This window comes from Festucalex cinctus, chromosome 1 (genome assembly GCF_051991245.1).
Source record: "Festucalex cinctus isolate MCC-2025b chromosome 1, RoL_Fcin_1.0, whole genome shotgun sequence".
NCBI lineage: Eukaryota > Metazoa > Chordata > Actinopteri > Syngnathiformes > Syngnathidae > Festucalex > Festucalex cinctus.
In genome coordinates this window covers 49,875,614-49,893,359 of record NC_135411.1, presented here as the reverse complement: position 1 = coordinate 49,893,359, position 17,746 = coordinate 49,875,614, and the positions used below count along the sequence as shown (strand labels likewise).

Sequence of the window (17,746 nt, the reverse complement as noted above, 5' to 3'; positions counted from 1 at the left end):
GAAAGATAAAAGTGATCAAAGGTAAGGGTACAAATAAATCTCCCTTGAGTCGTGGACAAACAAGTGCTTACATGATGCATCACACTATCATGATGAGTTACTAATAGGTGTGTTTCCAGGGTCAATTCTAAGCCTGAAACTCCCGATCGATGTACCCACAGTGAACGCTTCAGGCTGTCATACAGGTGTGATATACAGTATGGAGCGGGAAAAGGGAAACCAACGTGCCCCAAATATAACCATTGCTTGACACTAGACTTACAGTACAGTACAGTACACTATCCTATTTATCTCCCAGCATCAAATACAAATAAAGTAATAAGCATAAATAGAGTGGCTATAGAAAACCCGAGTTTAGCATGCAAGCAGGCTGTAACTCAGATGTATTTGCTGATCCAAAATAACTAGCTTAGCCACAGTTACCATGAAGCCATCAAAGCCAAATCCTAAATTTAGTGAAGTTTGTTTCTGTCTAGATGGTGTGCAACCACCTTTCCACTCATCCAACAATTCGCAGCAGGCACTCCTCTGATACTAAACTTAGGATCAGTCGTTCTATTAACGCATTTACATGCTTCCTCCTATTCTAACAACTCATATTTTAAATTGCATTTTCTTCTCATTTGCAGGTAAATACCAAAAATATGATTGAACTTAACAAGTGAGAACAAGTATGTGACGTTATATTAAAGTACTTCAAGTATACAGTAGGTATGCAACATTTATTAATTGTAAACACTGGATTAAAATTGTGTATTACCATATTTTAATTATATTCATAAACAAAAGAGGTGCAAAATGTATTATTATGGATATTCAGTAAAATAATGATAAACAAGTACTGAGATTATGTATACGTGTCAAGCTATAAATAAATACCCATCTGCCATTTATATTTTAGCAGTTCTTGCCTACTAAAATTAAAAAATAAATAATAATAATAATAATAATAATAATAATAATGAGACAGAAAAAAATTCTTTGGTAAAGGTATTCTCTAAAAAAAATGCATTATACAATCTCAAGAATTGCATAGATGGAATAAATTGATTCAAGAAATGACTCATGCTGTACGTGCTTCCTCAATTTTGAGAGGAATAACAGATGATGGGTCATGTCACACTAAGGACAACGTCATCAGGAAGCAAGCTTGTAAACAGGAATAACAGGGAGGAGGCTTGGCCAAGACAGAAACATGCAGCATTTTTAGCTCAACGTTTATAAATACACCTGCAACCCTGTTTCAGTGCTCAACCTTTCCCCTTTTACTTCCCCGCATGCACATAATGTCCAATTACTTCAATCACATGGACCATCACCCATTGACATTATGTTCCAAAACCCAAGTTTCAGCTCAACTCCCTTAAATACATTTAGCGTAAAAAATTCAATGATGTTGCTACAGCAACACGGCAGTGAATCAATTTCTCCTTATGTGACCCTACTTGACAAGTTGGAACACACAAGTGAGAACAAACACTGAGGCATGCGTACACTTGAATGAGTTTTTGAATTCCTGCCCCATTCAGCACGTTAACTTATTAGGCAGACACTATAATGCGGGATACATTAAGCACAGAGCAAATGAGTTGGCGAGCATGGCTGAAGAGAATAAATCCAGTCCTGTGGAGAGCATGAATGTTCCCCGTGAGAGAAAATGGTGAGGGCAAACTGGCGGAGAACGATTCGAGCGGCCATTCTTCACTGAGGTGCTGATACTCTGCACGGTGTGGTCATGGGACTTCGACAAAATGGCAATGACATCTGCACTCACATCCTATTTATTAATAGACTGTTTGCATTTTGTTTTAGAGTACAGAGCATGAAAAGGAGATTCTGAATATATATATTTTTAAACCACCAGCACCAATTGATGATAATACCAACATCATCATCAAGATGTACTAGAAGTAGAATGTACAAATGTTTGTGGTCCCAAGTTAATTCTACTGCCACATTAGCTGCATTTCCATTCCCCTTTTTCGCAAAAATAAAAGCGATATTGTACGGTGCTTCAGTCCCGAAAATATGATGGCTACGCAACTGTTAAAAAATAAATAAATAAACGAAAAAAAACAACAAAAAACGTTAAATAACCTGCCAGGCTGCCACACACATCTACTACAGTCAGATTTACAACGGAAGTGTTAATAAAGTCTCATAAAGTGCTTTTGAATCGCTCCAGTGTGCTTGTGTAGCTAATCTGTTTCCACCGATATTTATTATTTTATTTATTCGTCTTGTACAGAGTTGTGTACACCAGCTCCGTCTACGTTTATTTGAGTGACGTCATGTCGATGTGCGCAACCACCACGCCCAATTGGCTGACAGACTGACACGTGATCAGCATCGATAGTTAGCTGAGCTCTGATTGGCTCAAATGCACAAAAAATGAAAACAAACGAAAGGGGTAATGAATTGACTGATTGATTTTAATTTGGTGACAGAGAAAACAATTAAACTTCCAGTCACTCAGTCTGGTATCACCGAGGATAAAACAAAGCCAGAGGGCTTATTTCCATTGCGGTCCTCGAAACAACTTGCTGAATTCATCTATCCATCCATCTTCTTAACCGCTTGCTCCTCACAAGGGTCGCGGGTGCTGGAGCCTATGTGGGCAGTAGACGGGGTACACCCTGAACTGGTTGCCAGCCAATCGCAGGGCACACAGAGACAGACAACCATCCACACTCACAAGCACACCTAGTGACAATTTGGAGTGCCCAATTAACCTGCCATGCATGTCTTTGGAATGTGGGAGGAGACCGGAGCACCCGGAGAAGACCCACGCAGGCACAGGGAGAACATGCATACTCCACCCACGAAGCCCGGACTCGAACTAGCATCCTCAGTACTGGGAGGCAGACGTGCTAGCCACTTCTCCACCGTGCCGCCCAACTTGCTGAATTAATACGATTAAAAAACGGCAATGCAATGGAAAATTTATCAGATGTTTAAGAGAAAGGAGAGAGTTGAAGAGGCTGATGAAGACACTGATGCAAACAAGTTTGTAGAACTCACGCAGACTCACAGCAGGGGGAGGGGGAGCCACCCTGCTAGAAGAGACAGTTTGTGTGGGGAAAAAAAGAGAAATTCAAGCATTAAAATAAATACATAAATAAATAAATGAATGAATGGCTATATGATCAAAATGGGTATCTATCTATCTACAGCACCTCCTGTCAGAAGGTGAAGCAACTAGGTGTCCAAGCATTTTTTTTGTCAGTGTTCAAAGTATCTTCACAGTATTTTCCATTTCAATGTGCACAATGTAAGAGTCATTAGGACTTTTTTTTCTTAGGAGATGAGGGAAAATATTATTAGGAGATGGAGTTTGGGGTGAGGTGACTGGTGTTTTTGTTTAATGTTATTTTGAATTACATCATTGAAAAAATAAAACTGAGTGAAAATCAGTTTCTCATGTCTGCCTTGTAACAGTAAGTGTAATACCGTAACCTAGTAAATAGTTCTGGCTGTGCGATGATAACCTTTTATGTAAGGGAGTTCCAGCAAGAAATTCTAACCACTTTCACCCCTGCTAGGGGTGTACAAACTGTGTACAGTACACATTAATGACTATATATTGAGTTCATTTGAGGCATAATCAGTGTTGCCGGTAACGCGTTACTCAAAAAAGTTGCTTTCTAAAGTAACTAATAGTCTAACGCGTTACTTTATTCTACAAAGTAGTCTGATTAAAGTTACTGTCCAGAGAATCAATGCGTTACTCCACATTTTCATGAAGAAGGCAAACTATCTCACTGTTGTAACAGTCACAAACAACTACTGCTAACTACGAAGATGAGGCAGAAGTCATTGATCACCACACTGAATTCAGCCATGGTCTGGTCATGAATGGTTTGCACATTCAAAACAAAAGTGATGATACTTTTACTACTAGTTTTATTAACCAACAGGCACACAACACAACAAAAAAAGTGTGCATTATGGACCATAAAAGTGGTAAAAAAAATAATTTATTTCCATCCTCAACTGGTCCGTGAAGCATTATGGGATGAGGTCGTCTCCGCCCTCTCGCCAGGGCGAGTGACGTCAGACAAGTTACGTTTTCAGTAGGGGTGGAACAAAAAAACGATTCGACCGAACCATCGTTCGTCAAGGGGAGCTAAACGACCGTATCGGTTGCGAGTGAGGCTTTATGGTTTTCATAACAATAGCAAGAGTTCTGCGCCGTGCTCTACTTGTTTTGTTTACATTTCAGTAGCTTCACCATTCAAGCTACTTCCGTGTTTCCGTGCTCGCGACACGGCGCGCGCGCGCGCAACGAGTGACAATATGGAGAGAAATTTGTGTCTTTATTTTCAATCAAACAAAAAAGGAATTTGCAATCAAAAAAAAATTTCAATCAAACAAAAAGGGGATTTGCAACCTCAAATAAATTTTAATCAAACAAAAAAGGGTTTTCATATAAAATAAAAATTTGCAAACAAAAAAAAACATTTCAAACATGGATTTGTATTTTAATAAAATCTTTTGCAAACATTTTTTTCGTTTTGTTTGCGAATCTGTTTTTTGGTTGCGAATCTGTTTTTTGGTTGCGAATCTGTTTTTTGATTGAAACCTGTTTTTTGGTTGAGAATCTTTTTCTGTGTTGTGTGGGCGGGGTCCTCCGTTCAACCGATGATAGAAGCCTTGTCATTGGTCAGCTTGGAAGCCGCTGCGACAACTTTCATTGGTCAGATAGGAATGGGGGTGTGACAATGTTCGTCTGACTATTTCCTGGTTCATTTTGTCCAGTCGCCGCCAGCATCGAGGTAAATATGACCCCCCCCCCCCCCCCCACTTCTAGTTTTCCGTTTTGTTTATCTGACATTTATCTAAAAGCAACCCTTGATCTATCGTTTATCCGGTGATTTGTTCTAACCATTACAATTAACGTAATCACTCACTCAGCATTGCTTAGCCATGTTAGCTAGCTAGGTAACTGATGGTCCGATACATGAGTCAGTCATGAAGCTATGTTGTTGGCAGTCAAAACACAAATATACGGCTAATTTGGGATAGCTGTTAGGATGAAGTTTTGTTGTTTTTTTTTATACTCATAAAGAAACCTTTGCATTTGTTTCACATACAGGCAGGGCTGGGAATCGAATTTATTTACACTAGCTGCTTCCCCTAAATCTTGGATTAAATTCGTGATAATTCTGTGATTATTATTTATTGGTCCTGGTTGTTTACTGTACGAGTCAGGTTGAAAAAGAGGGGGAACTCATGCACCGTCAAAGCGGTGACACTGCTACTACTAGGATCCAGGCCACGTAACCGTTTGATTTTGGTTAGTCTAGTCATGAATCGTGATGTTTTGTTGGTACGAGAAACGGCCCAAATAAACGGCCTGCTGAGATAGCTGTTATTATGCTTATTCATGATTATTTTATTACATTACATCATTACATTAATAAAATGCTAATTATTAATCACTTATGAGAAGTTCTGGTCATTGAAATAAGTAGCCTCTGCTACATTTATTATGTCTTGGGTGTTTGAAATACAGAGGAAGTGACAAATTACGTAATATAAATACATTTAGTTCCTGTGATTGTTTCATTGTAGTTTTCCTGTTTCAATAATGTTCAAAACATGTGTCAAACATAACTTTGTCAGAATTTTTTTTTTTTACATGTTTGGTACTTAATTCAAGCACACTTTTCTTTACTTTTTAGATGCAGAAGATGAAGTTGGTGGTTGGTCACCTCTCTTCATGAGGTGATGCTGTGGATAACTGAGCAGGGCCACAAGCACCTGCTTATGTCAGACAGAGAGCAATTTAAAATATCAATAAACTTTGACCACAATTGTGAGGTACAAATGCCAGGTCACACATTATGTTACCCCCTGCACAAACACCATTACATTTCCAACTGCTCATATGAGTGATTACCATTCCTTTAAATCACATCTACTGACTGCTATCACCTTTGATGCCAGATTTGACACAGTGTAATTGAAAGGGCAAAAAAAAAAAAAAATCACATCCATTTCATTTTTTTGAGTAATTACAGGCTGTTCCTACCAAAATGTTTGTTTTAAGTTTAACAGTTCATTTTCTGAGCTTTCTTGATTTCTTGTTGGCAGGCCAATCATTTCTTGAGAAAAATGTCTGTATAAAATCTATAAAATGCTGAATAATTGACTGGTTGTTAGTTCATATGCATGCTTTTTTTTATGAAATAAAAGTCAAACTGTTTTACACAGGAATTTATTTTCATTTTTTACATAAATTTAAATGACCCTTTGGGCCGCGAGACACTAGCACTAGAAGCAACATTGAGAGTCTGCAAATAAATGACGCGACCAAAACTCAAGGACTCCTTGTTTGGATTGATTTGCCGTAAAGCAACAAGTCTTTCCTCAGGTAAACGACAGTGGATGTCAGGTATAACGATCCCGTGTTCACCGTGAATGTCCAAGGGTAGTGTCTCTCCAGCTTGCTGGATCTGTAATATCAAATACATTTATGAAAGCTACAGTAACTCCAAGAACTTTTACTCATATAAAGTTTTTTCCTCTGGTTATGTACGCTTTTACCAGCAATAAAACTGCCTTGGCCTGCTCCTCTTACAGTAAACATGCATCTCGCTATGTCTACATTTTCTACCCCTTGGTCTGCTCGCACTCTAAAATAAAAAATCTAGTCAGTGTAATTGCAAAAGTACACCTACAACTCAGATTCCCCTTCTGTTTCAATCTGACTCATACAGTAAACAACCAGGACCAATAAATAATAATCACAGAATTATCACGAATTTAATCTCTACTTCAAACATCCAAAATTAAGGGGAAGCTAGTGTAAATAAATTCGATTCCCAGTCCTGTTTGTATGTAAAGCGAATGCAAAGGTTTCTTTAGGAGTAAAAAAAAAAAAAAAAAAAAAAAAAAAAAATAAAACCTTCATACTAACCGCTATCCCAATGAGTCGTATATTTGTGTTTTGACTGCCAACAACATAGCTTCATGACTGACTCATGTATCGGACCATCAGTTACCTAGCTAGCTAACATGGCTAAGCAATGCTGAGTGAGTGATTACGTTAATTGTAATGGTTAGAACAAATCACCGGATAAACGATAGATCAAGGGTTGCTTTTAGATAAATGTCAGATAAACAAAACGGAAAACTAGAAGTGAGGGGGGGGGTTATATTTACCTCGATGCTGGCGGCGACTGGACAAAATGAACCAGGAAATAGTCAGACGAACATTGTCACACCCCCATTCCTATCTGACCAATGAAAGTTGTCGCAGCGGCTTCCAAGCTGACCAATGACAAGGCTTCTATCATCGGTTGAACGGAGGACCCCGCCCACACAACACAGAAAAAGATTCGCAACCAAAAAACAGGTTTCAATCAAAAAACAGATTCGCAACCAAAAAACAGGTTCGCAAACAAAACGAAAAAAATGTTTGCAAAAGATTTTATTAAAATACAAATCCATGTTTGAAATGTTTTTTTTTGTTTGCAAATTTTTATTTTATATGAAAACCCTTTTTTGTTTGATTGAAATTTTTTTTTGATTGCAAATCCCCTTTTTGTTTGATTGAAAATTTTTTTTGATTGCAAATCCCCTTTTTGTTTGATTGAAAATTTTTTTTGATTGCAAATTCCTTTTTTGTTTGATTGAAAATAAAGACACAAATTTCTCTCCATATGACAACATACAAATGGAGACAGTTAGCAGAAGCCGGTGCCGTACATCTCGGTATTTCCCATGGCTATCGAGTCCTCTCGGTGCACTTGTATGTCCCGGGCCGGCGTTGGTACTGCGCGCGAGCCAAAAAGAATAACTCCCGTGACGATCCAATGCATGGATTCAAACGACACAGGTATGTCCCACAGCCAACACACCAGCTAAGCTAAAAGCACACTGCAAGTATCTCATTTCTCAGTTTGTGGCTCCCTGTCAATGTCTACAACTAGCATGAGCAGCAGATAGGAGAACTGAGACGTGCCCGCGATTACGACAGCCCAAAAAACAAAATATAAACAGTAGTGATTCTGTGGTCAATCATCGTGTCTCAGATTAAAAAAACAAAAAAAGATGTCATACATTAACCAAAAATGAAAGTGATGACAAAAGAAAAAACAATTGTTAAATACAAAAATTGTTGATTAAAAAGGGAAATGAACTTTTGGAAATATTTTTGCATATATTAAGTGGTTAAAATGTGTTTGATAGATTTATTGTTCCATAAGGTGGCTGCATATTTCTTTTGGCTGGACGGTAGGTTTATTTCATGTCTTAAATTTATGTTTCTGAAATACTTCACAATGTGCAAATATTCTGTTTAATTGTGTTGGTGTCTGTCTAAAGGTTAAATATTTATATTTAACATTAAATTATCAACCTTTTGTTTTCCTGATCCTTATTTTGAAGAGAAAAAACAAACAAACCAAAAAACAATTATAACTGTCAATAACTACTAATAAATATTTAAACTGATACATGTGTACACACTGGAATAGCGGAACAAACAAACAGAGGAATTTAGGGGATTTTCATTTTCAACCTGGATAGATTTTTATTTTTTGTTTTATAAAAAGTATTTACGTTACAAGAAGTCAAGAGAGACTGCCTATTTTGTTTTTCATAAAAAAAAACCTTTATTTTCATGTTAAAAATGGACTTTCAATAAAGTATTTGGAACTCCGTTTCTACTGCATTATTTTTATGTTGAGATGGTGTTATCGGCAGCTGCTGAAAGTAACTAAAAAAGTAACTTTTAATCTAATTTAGTTACTTTTAAAATCAAGTAATCAGTAACGCAATTTAGTTACTTTTAAAACCAAGTAATCAGTAAAGTAACTAAGTTACTTTTTCAAGGTAACTGTGCATGAAAAGAAATATCTGCAGAAAGAGGGCTTACTCACTTTTGTGAGATACTGTAGAATTTCACAATCAATATTTACCTAATGACAAAAACACACAAACTTGAATTAAACCAGTGTTTTTCAACCCTGGTCCTCAGGGCACACTATCCAGCCTGTTTTCCATGTCTCTCTATTTGCAACGCAGGTGATTCCAATGACTCTGGAGAAGCCTAATAACGATCCTCACCTGCGTTGGAATCGGGAGACATGGAAAACAGGCTGGATAGTGTGCCCCGAGGACCAGGGTTGGGAAACACTGAATTAAACACATCATACTCCCCAGAGATGCTGATGCAGACCTCCTTTCTTGGTTACTATCTATCTGTGTAAAGTGGCTATGCCACTCATACGCGCTTTTCTGTAAGTGGCCAAAAAACCTTTTACAGGTTGAAAGAAGCCAGCCAGCAATGGTGTTGGTTGACATGTGCTCATAATTTACAGTTTTTCTTTAAAAGTGCACCATGAAATTGAATTTTTAATCATGTCTGACGTTGTCCTCCCCTGTAACGCAATCTTTGGTGTGCATACATACAGTATTTTCTTGAAGTCACACTTTGTTTCATAGGTTGGCTGTTCCTGTGATTTACTTGTATACTCCAGTGCAACTTATACATGACAACAAATATACCGGGGAATATAATTTCACAGACAGCCACAAGAGGGCACTCTAGATTTATACTGTAATATACTATATATACTTAATGCGACTTATATTCCAGAGCGACTTATGTATGGTTTTTTTTTCAACCTAATTATGCGTTTTTGGCCTCGTGTGACTTATACTAGAAAATACAGTATTTTGCTCAACCAATAGAGGGATAAACTTATCCGAACCAATCAGGAGGAAGGGGTGTGTGCGGAGTTTTTTTTGTGTGTCTAAAATCCGATTGGTTAAAAAAAAAAAATCAGGACCCATTTCAATGTTGTGTGCGTGCGTGTGCGCGCGTGCATGCGTGTGTGTGTGTGTTCAATGCCCTCAGGATCCGGAAGCACTTGGGCAGATTACATTAGAGCGGAAGTCAACCCCCCCCCAAAAAAAATTCTTGACAATAATATGTCTATGCATCTCCAATAGTCTAAATACGGCATTCTAGTTAATATTACATTAGTGGAATATGAGTTAAGCAGCAAAATCCAGCAGTTTTTATCCATCTCAGTCTGTGGCCATTTTGCCACTTCCTGTCGACTGAAGATGACATCAATGTTGCTCAGCTCTCAGGTAACAACCAATCAGCTCAGGTTAAAAAAACAGGAGAGCTATGATTGGTCGTTGCCCGAGCCCTGAGCAACATCATCATCTTCAACGACAGCAAGTGGCAAAATGGCCACCCCTTGAGATGAAAAATGGCTGGATTTTGCTTCCTAACTCATATTCTAGAAATGAAATATTAAACAGAATGTAATGTTGAGACAAGTGAGGTCACATATAACATATTGTCAAGAAATGTTTAAGGTTCCTTTAAATGCAGCAACTCATAAACTGAAATCTGACTGGACAAAACAAGACACACACAATTAAATGAAGCTAAAACAATATTGAAAATACATTATTACATTTTCATGTACGTAAGTTGTAAATGCAGATCTGTGCTTCTGATAATGTTTGGGCCAGCAGAGAAGGCCTTGAAGGCCCTGACTGCACGCCACTGGTTGTTCCCATGCTTAGCACCACTCAACATTCCTTTCTACCATTTTTTTTATATGACTCTTTCCTATTGTAATTCTTCTATTGACATCTCTCTGAACACCTCAATGTCAATTTCTCTCTGTCTTTCTTTCCTTTTCTGAATGTCGCTCTTGAGAGAGCATTCCAACAATTCCTCACTGTCAGTCTCTCACGCTCTTATTTGGACTCATCTGTTGGATAATGTTGACTGATCCTATAATATGCTGCAGTGCTCTGCCACATGGATTATTCATTACAGTTTGCTTTACTGGACTTTTTATATGAAAAACAACAACAACAAATACCAATAAATGTCTCAGAAACGCAGTTGTAACAATCGGCAGTGTGGCACCGTGCCACGGGGTGGCGCTTCTTTATTTTTGCGTGGAAGTAGTTTTCTTTTTGTTTTTGGTGGGGAATGTTTTTGTTTGTATGCTGTGAATAGTAATTGTAATGCACGGCGGTGTCGATCCCACACTTTTCTTTTTTTCTTTTTCTTTTGAATAAACATTTACCTGTGGACTTCAATTGCTCTCCCTTTTTTTGCTGTCCCATTGCGCCGTCCATGGCAAATCAGCCTCCGCGCTTTACACAGTACACTATAGGAAGAAATTGATTTGTACATTGCACCGGTAGAAGCTTGTCCAATCCTTTAAGATCAAATGTAGAGCGTAGCATATTTTTGACCACCTGACAGTAAAATGAGAGAAGAGATTAGAAAGTGCTTTAAAGGAACACAAGACTTATGAAAAACTAACCAGCTATTCTGTTAAATGGTTAACTCATTCACTCCCAGCCATTTTCACAGAAGCAATCCCGTTCGCTCCTGGCTGTTTTACTGGATTTTGACTGATTTTGCAAGGCCCACAGAATATTGTGTTCTATTGCTTTAAGCATGGAACCTATCAAAAGAAAAATTAAAGTCTCTTCTTTCATCAGGGAAAAAAAATGATTCTATCTGTTTCCGTTTTGCAGCAATTAGCATTAGAAGAGAGCTAAGTTTCATCAGTTTTCACAAATCTATTTAAAATTCTAAGTAATTTAGCTTTTTTTCTAGATGGCCCTGGTTGATCTCCTTTGGTCTACTGCCACCTGCTGGCCGTTTGTGTAATAACTACCATTGCTGCAACCGTTCTTTGCAGTTGAGAGGCTGCATCAAAGCCTTCTGTATGCTCTAGCATAAAAAAACAACAACAACAACGTATAAATACGTCTTTGGGACACTTACAACATAAAAAAACGTATTTACACGTTATTGGGAGCAAATGAGTTGATTTCAATCCTTCCCTGAAAAAAATTGCCAATTTATGTTGAGTAATTATGATTTTATATCACTTTTTATGAATATTTTTTCGTTAAGTACTGTATCGGCCATTTTGGACAATCACATGATCATTGTGACATATCGCGTGCGTGTAATACACATTGAATGACATGGAATGAACAACAGCAAAGACACTCATGAGGAATAATCGCGTCCCACGGTGGACATCAAGGGTGGAAGTACGCCTTATAGCAAATAAGCACTTCTTCAAAAGCAGTACAGCTATGGAGGACTTGCCAAAGATTTGTTTCCAACCGAAAGCCGTATAAAACTGGCAGATCTAGCCGCCGGCAAGTCGAAGTGGACGGTAAACATCCGGGTGACTTTTACTCTGCTAGCCTAAACTACATGTCGTCTGCTAAGCACGCTTTAGCCCGCATTAGGAGTGGCTACACCCCCTCCCACCACCCCACCCCCATGACATGTTGAGGACTTGACTCTGAACATAATTGGTGCAGTATTTGGCATTAAACACGTCTTTTTCTTGCTCATTACACCAGCAAATTCCCATTGAAATGAGCGAAGACGGCTTATGGTTACGCATGGGATACGTCACGATCATGTGACCAGGAACATGGCGTTTCCCACGGTACGTTCGAATTCGGATACTTAATCGGTTTACAATGAAATTCAGGAAATAAGATGCTAGAGATATTTGCGCTTTTATTCTTTCTACACAATGCCTAATCCAATATTGGAAAATGATTAATGAGTGGTGTATCGCTTTAATGAAAACTCTTTTAGTATAAATAAGCTCTCGACATATGACCATTTTGATCCTTAATACTATAACTATTGAGCGTCTCTCTTCCTGCCTGCCACTCAGCTCACATGCACGTGCACCTATTAGCACGCAGTAACCAACATACATACGTACACGCACGCACACTGGCACCACCCACAAGCCTTTGTACAGTACAAATACAGTCGATTCCTGTTGTTCATCTCTAACATCTGACCGTGGTGAGGGACCTCTACTCTGTCAAATTAACCACTCTCTGCCGTCAACGGAAAAACGCATGAAATCAAATGCCATCATTGTTCCAACTGAAGATTGGTTCACGGTGCTGTGACCTTCTCCGGATCTTCTGAAAAGCTCTTAAATATTTGGCCGAGTGCTGTCATTTTTCACTCCCTACTAAGCATAGAGGGTCCTCTGTCCTACACTCATGGCCAAAATGATTGTCAGCTTGAGACAGTGTGTGTGTTAGCCAATATGCGAGATGGGGGCGGGGGGCACTTCCATTCATTCTTTGAACACACGCAAGTACAGTCCATATCCATCCATCCATCCATTTTCTTGACCGCTTATTCCTCACAAGGGTCGCGGGGGGTGCTGGCGCCTATCTCAGCTGGCTCTGGGCAGTAGGTGGGGGACACCCTGGACTGGTTGCCAACCAATCGCAGGGCACACAGAGACGAACAACCATCCACACTCACAAGCACACCTAGAGACAATTCGGAGCACCCAATTAACCTGCCATGCATGTCTTTGGAATGTGGGAGGAGACCGGAGTACCCGGAGAAGACCCACGCGGGGACGGGGAGAACATGCAAACTCCACCCAGGAAGGTCCGAGCCTGGACTCGAACCGGAGTCCTCAGAACTGGGAAGCGGACGTGCTAACCACTCGACTACCGTGCCGCCCTACAGTCCATATATTGAATTGAATTGAAATGAATTGACTTGAATTGAATTGTGTATTTGTACAACCACATTGTTAGAAATAGGAATACTGTGCAACTCAAATTCTGTCCTAAATGTACTTTAGGCCAGACTAACCCAGGGCTAATCAAGTGCACAAAAGACAGTTAAGCTAATGTACAGTTAGCTAACTGATAGCTGGTCAAACAGGAACTAAGTTGAGAAGACAACAAAGAAATAGACAATACAGAGACTTGTTTTGGAACCATTAAAATGCTACATTATTTGGATGTTTATTATTTGATGTCATTATCAAGTGGCAAAAGTAGAACTGAGTGCTAAGTGTCTTATGTTGTATGTTGTGACACCAATTATAATATAATTTACATAAGTGATGACTTGACTGGACTTGTTTGAGATTTACTGTGGAGTGCATGCTTGTTTTTTTTCCCACGGTAACTTTGGACTTGCATAAAACTTGAAGGTCACGACGTGAGAGTACCTTATGACTTGCACATGTGTGCCTTACTCCCACCTTTGGTATTTCGAATGGTTGCCTCACAGCAACAAGGCTCTAGGGTTACTCCTACAGCCCATAAAAATACATGTATGACTAAATCATGGTTTTACTGTAAATTTCAGTCATTGTTTTACATTTTCACTAACTTTATGCATGTTTTTTTTTTTTGTATGTTGTTGGTATCACTTTGCCAGTGGCCTTGGCCCAAGCTTGTCCATCTACTGTATGGCTCAGTTTAAATTTAGCTCTATAGCTCATACTGTTTCCTCCATTGACCCTTGTTAGTCAAACAATGGCATCCTATTATTCAGCCGAGCACGCTTTGACTGCAGTAAAAGCCTGCGAGGTGTTTGTCTTCGCCATTTTAAAAAGTCTAATGAAGCATTTTTTACAGCAATTTTATACTTTGATCCATGTGACTGACCGACATTCTATTTTGGGGCCTGTCTGGCTATGCTGATTTGAACTTGCGGAGTCACCATCATTGTTTGAAAAATGTTCCCTAAACATGAGTGACTATCAAAAGGTCGTGACTGCTAAAATAACTCCTGTGATATTTGCAGACACCCTTATGTTGCTGATAGCTTGGCTGGTTGTTCTGAGGTAGTAAGAGGAGTCAGTATCCAGCAATAGAAAATGGGTAAAGCCCTATTATGCAACAGGCTAAAATCTGGATTTTACATAAGTTTAGGTTTGACTTAAGGTGTATTTTGAAGACATAATACCAACACACGTAGCATGAATTTTTGGCTCACAAAGATGCCTCACAGTCAAATGTGCTGCGTTTCAGTCCCTGTGATTGTGTGGGGTCTTTCCACATTTCAAAAACATGCATGTTAATTGAGTGAGATCGTCTCCAGCTCAGCCGTGACCCTGAACAGGATAAGAAAATGGATGGGCGGAATCTTTAAAATCTTGCCAAGCATCGGGATGCTAATCAGCATCCAATGAGGAAATAAAGGCCACAGCAATGACCAGCCTGTTAACAATGGCAAACCCTAAAGAGCTTAGCATGCATGTTAGCAGCAGTTTTGCAGAACTGAAGAGTTTTTTATTTATTTATTTATTTTTATTTATTTTTTACTATGGCATGGCTACTCGTCAAACCAGCATTACATAGCTTACTCTTCTATTTATTGATATGATATGATGTCTTTAATCAATGTCGAATATCGCTCTTTCGCAGACAAGTTTTGTCATGCCACACTGCAAATTAGTTTACATCCAACCATTTTCTGTTCAACTTCATTCGTCCTTAGCCACAAGTCACAACTAAATATCTATAACGTTGATAAAGGGAGATTTTTTTTTTTTTGTATAGCTTTTGTGTTGGATTTCATTAAAGTAGCTGATTACGGCCTACCTGAAGTGAGCGCACGTCTGAAGTCTTATAGTCATCAGGTTCAACATTGAATGAAGCCTTCAGCGAATTATGACTTAAAAGTACTGTCATCCTGCTGAAGTGACATTTTCACTGCATTTGAAGTTCTTCTCAAATATATCTCCCGTGGGGAAGTTGGGCACACAACCAGGAATTTCCCAACTCCAATTTTAAACTCTGAAACTGAATGTTATAGCCAAGTTCACTCACTTTGCACGACCTGTGGCTATGGTTGAATATGATTGAGCCTTCGAGTGACATTTAAGTAGGAAGTCTCTTTTTAGTTTCCAAGCTCATATTTCCTCCTACTCAAGGTGGCAACTTACCGTACTGAATATGGATTGTGTTCCTAAGATGGAGTTCACATTAAATAAAGAACAGCGATCTATATTCATAGTTAATATGCATAAACAAGTATGGTGTTTCTTTCCTCTGTGTATATAACAGGTGTACTCAATTTTTCATTTAAAATAGAGTAAGGGAAGTTATTACTGAGCACACCAAACTCACAGTTGCTGCCTCTGTTGGATGCTCACAGTTTCAGCTATGAAGTTTTGTAATTTAGCATGAACAATGTTCCATTTGTGGTATTTACATATGACATTGCCTTTTAAGGAGAAATTTGAAGTAAGTGCAGTTTCATGTGAGCCACTTTTAGTCCTTTTCAAGTGATCATAAGCTCACGTTTCCCTCTTGTTGAAGTTAGTTCAATCAAGTATGAATATGGTAATTGAAGGCAGGTATAGGTATACCTAACCCCGGGTTTTCACCGGTTGCGGTTGCGGTGCGGTTGCGGTGCGGTTGCGGTGCGGTCCGGCGACGCAAGCAATTAGATTCCATTCATTCGAATGGTGCAGTTTGCACCGCTTGCGGGTCCGTTGCGTGTCGACTGCGGAAGGCCTGCGGCGTGCCGCAAGCCTTCCGCAAGGATAGACCTATTTTCTATTTTTGCCGGACGCCGCAGCGGTAGGCCTCCGGCAAATGGCAAGCTAGCACAAAACACATCGAGCGGGACAGGAAGACCGAGGCAGTTTCAAAATAAATTTCCGTTTACCTTTCAGAATAAAACACTCGCCAGCTCCTATTTCTCAAGTTTTTCAGCAAAACGTGACGTGGGCGTCGCCGGGCCATGTGCTCATTCACGGTTTAGACACCAGCGAACATGGACGAGGAGAGGTTTATATTGGAGGTGGAAAACCCCAAAATAATATATGACACGGCACATCCTTTTTATAAGGACTGTAATGTATTGTGAGTTTGATGTTCGCGATTGCTTGTTGTGCCCGTCTCGCTTGCCGTACTGAGCGGCAGCCGGACGGGGAAGACAGAAATAAAGAGTGGACACGCACTGACCCGACTCTCGTTATTAATATACTTTACAAGGACAACCAAAAAAAGGATGCTGCATGGAATCTCATAGCAGAAAAAGAAGAAAAGGTTAAATCAAAAGAAGTCCACCTCTCGTTGTGAAATGCCACATGATCGCGCGCGCGCGGTCCCGCGAGACACGTTGGGAAGTGGGCGGCGACGGAGCTGCCGGACCGCAGCTGTGCGGAGCCGGTGTGGATTGACAAAAAAATTGACCCGTCCGGAGCACGCAGTCAAGACGCACCGCACCGCAACCGCACCGCAACCGCATCCGGTGAAAACCCGGGGTAAGTGTATACTAGGGATGTAAGGATATCCAAACATCACAATATGAAAAATATCACAATATGAACCTCACGATACAATGGTTATACATTTAAAATCAATACATATACGTTCAGATTAGACATATACAGCTGATAGGCTCTTCGTATAGGGGCAGGGGTGGGGGTGTGGTTGGTAGGGTTGTCACTATTTTTTAACAAGTGTATGTGCTGCTTTGAATACCCCCTTTTTCCTTTATATCTCAGTTCCTTAGACCCCAATGTTAGATTTGGCAGAGCCATCTTTTGTTGAATTACAGTTGTAATTCTTTAATAAAATATACAAGTTTACTCCTGTAAACATCATTAAACATAATTTATACATGCATTTAAGGCAAGTTGTAAAATGCCTGACGTCCTCTTGTTTAACAAAATTGAAAACATCATCAATATGGTGTTTCGACTAAGTTCAAATGTTCTCCAATTTTGCTTACTATCAACTTGTGACATAAAAAAGTATTACTATTTTTCATCCATCCATCCATCCATCCATCCATCCATTTTCTGAACCGCTTGCTCCTCACAAGGGTCGAGGGGGTGCTGGATCCTATCCCAGCTGGCTTCGGGCAGTAGGCGGGGTACACCCTGAACTGGTTGCCAGCTAATTGCAGGATTGCTATTTTTATTTAAAG

The 17,746-nt window shown here is 39.4% G+C and overlaps 1 long non-coding RNA gene across 1 annotated transcript; it reads left to right on the top strand.

Annotated features, from left to right (window-relative positions):
* The first annotated feature begins 4,740 nt into the window (after positions 1 to 4,740).
* LOC144033457 (uncharacterized) lies at positions 4,741 to 6,213 on the top strand. Its single transcript, XR_013287990.1, has 2 exons — positions 4,741 to 5,296; positions 5,685 to 6,213. It is a non-coding gene; the product is annotated as an uncharacterized LOC144033457 (long non-coding RNA).
* The last annotated feature ends 11,533 nt before the right edge of the window (positions 6,214 to 17,746 follow it).